Here is a 4,194-nt window from a genome sequence, read left to right on the forward strand (position 1 = left end):
ATCATTCCCTTTCCATTATTACCCAGCATTTAATGGAGCCCTACTTTCTCTAAAATGACTCTTGAGCTTTAAGAAAAGTCTCCATGCTTTTGGATGTTATAAATGACTATAAGGTTTCTAGTCATTCTTTCCCTTGATTTTTATTATACTCAGTCCTTGAGCTTCTCCACATTTTGGAGAGTTTGAATTCATTTTGTCTCTCCTGAAACCAATACTTCTTTCTTTTATTTGTCCCATTTGAGCCTTACTAACAGTTTTTATTTTTTCTTCAAAAGTACAATCAACTGTAGACAAAAGGTGGCATCCTTATGAAAAATGGGAAGATAATATGTATGGAGACTCATTCATGTTGAATGAATAAACACAAATTGCAGGTTTTTTGTTGAGGCTAAATGAACATGTAGAGGTAAAAGGTTGGAAAGCTTTATACCGGTACTAGAGTTTGATCTTGGCCTGGACACTGTCCATAGCTTTTTTTTGCTCAAGGCTTATGTTCTATCACTTGAGCTATAGTTCCATTTCTAAGTTGGAAGGTTTTAAACTGATAAACAATGTGGTATGGACTCTGTGCTTGGTTTGTATAAATCTGTCTGTGGGATTGTTTAGTTATCTCCACACTGGGTTTCTTTTTCAGAACATTTTCCCTCAAGTTTCCTAAAATACCTAATTTAATAGATAAGCTTTAGGGGCGCACATGAAGTCCTAGAGACTATAGGCCCACCTTTGTGAGTTGGCACAAATATGAATCTTTCTCTGTGTATGTGTCTGTTTACTTTTCATAAGAATCTCAGAATAATCCCTTTAGCTCCAGAATGTATGTATGCATTTCAGATTATTGAGGCTAGAGGTAAAGCTCATGCTTGGCATGCTTATGGCCCAGAGTTCAATCTCTGGCACACACACACACCTTTGAAGAACTGGCATAATCTCAGCAATTTGTAGAACTCCTGTTTGCTGTATTAAAGCTCATAAAATTTGGTTTATAAACTTTGGAATTTGAGTATAAAAACCTATGCTTATTCTTTATATTCAAATCAACACATTGCTATAATGATCCAAACTACAAAGTATACCTTGAGGAAAGGGAACTGATTGGCACAAAGGGATGAAACAGTATTAACCTCACCACACTCATGATGCACAAATGAGGTCAACAACCACATTTTGCAATCAGTTGTGAGCTTTCTGTCCTTCCCTCCCTCCCTCCCTTTGATTTATTATTATCATTAGGTTTTGGCAACACTAAGTACTAGGGTTTGAACTCAGGGCTTTACATTTCCTAGGTAAGTGCTCTACTATTGACCTATATCCCCAGTTCCTGTTTTGTGGTAGGGATTTTTTTTAGGTAGTATCTCCATTTCTGATTAGCTATGTATCTGTGTCTTCATCTGCCCATTCTAGGCTTCCCTGAGCTGGTCACAGGTATGTACCATCACACTCAGCTTCTTTCTGATGAGATGGAGCCTTGCAGACTTTCTGGAGCTGGCCTGCAATCACAATCCTCCCAAACTCAGATTCCCACATCACTAGGATAACAGGCACTCTCTGCCACACCCAGCTATAGGTTGAGAAGGGCTCTCATGAACTTTTCTGCCTCAAACATCAGTCTTCCTATTCTCAATCTCCCAGGTAGCTAGGGCTACAGTAATGAGCTATTGGTAGCCAGCTTTGTGTGTGAGAAAGTGAGAAGGAAGTAAGGAAGGCATCCTGTCAGTAAATGTTGGCACACTCATTTAGAGGTGGTCTCATAAGATTTTCCATGCTGGATGTGGATGGAATCTCTTGCTTATTTTTATTTTCTGATCCTGTAGGACCCCCCTCCCCCCTTGAACCAGTGAATCACTCCCTCCCTCCATGCTGTTTCCTTTCTTACCTAGCCCAGCCAATAGGAATGGTACTTCTGGTGTTAAATCACACCTTTGGAAGATCAGAGAAAGGGCCTGTAAGCAGGAGGAAATGTGCATATACTCTGACAAAGGCCAAGTGTTGGATTCTAGGTTCAGCATATTTTCCTTTTCCTTTAAATGACTCTAGGAAAAAAACTCCCATAGAAGGTACAGTGCAGTGTAGGGTTCATTTATGACTCATGGAAAATTTTTAAATGATAAATATTGGCTCAGCCAGAGGCTGAGAAACACTCCACTAAACCATGGTTACAAAAAGCAAGAGGAAGAGTATTCAACAAATACACTGTGATACCACTTTTAGGCAGAGAAGGAGCTTGGATTCTATGAGCTCCCCTGAGGACAGAAACTTCTCTGGGCTGCTTGCCATCTTCCTGGTGAGGAAGAATTTCAAATGGAGTTAGTCCAGACATTTTTGGGCTAAAAAATGACATAAAAACTAATGAAGATGAAAATATTTTCTCCTCGATAAAAGGAAAAGAAATATTTTCCTTCCTGAGTTAAAAAAAAAAATCCCTCCGTGTCTGTGCGTAGAAGAAATCCAGAGTGATGTTAAGAATCTGGAATGTCAACTTATTTCACAAAAAATTTCACTTGTGAGTCATAAGTTATGGTCAAGGTCCTCTGAGTCAAGTTGTTATTGCTTGTGAAATAAAGTCACTATCTGTTTTGTTTTCTAAAGAAAAATAAAATGGCTGTGGAAAACATAATGAGTGCTTTGATTCTTTCAGCTGGTTTATCCTGAATAACATCTATTAATGGAGCAGTACCTGCTAATTAGTGTGCTTTTTAGAATTGGATTCCCATGGGGCTGGGGATCTGGCTCAGCGGAAGGGCGCCCGCCTGGTGAGCGCTAGGCCCCGGGTTCAGTCCCCTGTTCCAGAGGGGGGAAAAAAATCACAAAACTATAGAATTGGATTCCCATGCATGCATGTGCTCACACTATACAGTCTAAAGTCAAGATGAACACATGGTAAGGAGAATTAGTAGAGTGAGAAAAGACGCAGGTCACAATGCTTTTCCATTTTTTTCTCTTTTACTTCCAACGGACATATAATTTCGTATATTTAGAGGTGTAGTGTGGTGTTTCAACATATGTATACATTAGGTAATGATCACACCATGGTATTTAGGGTGCCTGTCATCTCAAACATCTATCATTATGAGAATTCAAAAATCTACACATATTGAAGCATGCAGTCAAATTTGAAACTTAGAGGGAAGACTTGAAAAGTATAAACCCAAGACAGTTCTCTGTTATAGTCCTGAGGTAAATTTCCTCTGTAGGAAACAAGTTTTTGTGTTAAGGCCTTCAAGTGATCAAATGGGGCCATCCACATGGTGATTAATCTGCTTCACTTAGTCAACCACTCTGTGCAATAGAACATCAGAGCTTATTCTTTCTAGCTGTGGCCTTGTATCCAGTGTCTCCCCCATTTTCTCTCCTTCCAGCTCTTAGTCACCACTGTTCTACTCTCCATTTCCATGAGATCAGCTTTGTAGAAGCCACATACAAGTAAAATTATGTCTTTCTGTATCAGGCTACAATTGTATGCCTCAAAACAGCCAAGGGCACTTGAGACTGAGGCAGGAGGATCAAGAATTCAAAGCTAACCTGAGCATTGTAAAAAAAACCCTCTAACTGAAATTAAGTGATATGAACACTGTGAAGAATTGAGGTTCCCAGGCAAGGTGATAAAAAGCTGACATGAGGGGCTGGGGAGATAGCCTAGTGGCAAGAGTGCCTGCCTCGGATACACGAGGCCCTAGGTTCGATTCCCCAGCACCACATATACAGGAAAACGGCCAGAAGCGGCGCTGTGGCTCAAGTGGCGGAGTGCTAGCCTTGAGCCGGAAGAAGCCAGGGACAGTGCTCAGGCCCTGAGTCCAAGGCCCAGGACTGGCCAAAAAAAAAAAAAAAAAAAAAAAAAAAGCTGACATGAAATCTGGAACTGATGAAGTATTTTCCTCAATTTACTAGACAACTATTTGGTGATGCCACTAAGGTCATGTGGACTCTCCCTCAGCCAAGAGAGGACAAATAGTAAGAGCTCCGAGAAAAGTCTCCAGGACATGCTGAGAAGAGGTTGGAGGGCAGCAGCATGGATAGGGCCATTTTACACACTTCAGTGAAGCCCCCGTAAAGTAGAAGAGAAAGTGGGATCTCAGGTATGGTCTGGAACTCCTGCACAGGTAGGAAGGGACATGTAACCAGACCCTGCATCAAATGCCCTTTGACACAGCTGCTAGGAAATATCTTGAATTCCTCCAGGGAGCAAAAAAGAACAAG

The sequence above is a fragment of the Perognathus longimembris genome, chromosome 6, assembly GCF_023159225.1.
Source record: "Perognathus longimembris pacificus isolate PPM17 chromosome 6, ASM2315922v1, whole genome shotgun sequence".
Taxonomy (NCBI): domain Eukaryota; kingdom Metazoa; phylum Chordata; class Mammalia; order Rodentia; family Heteromyidae; genus Perognathus; species Perognathus longimembris.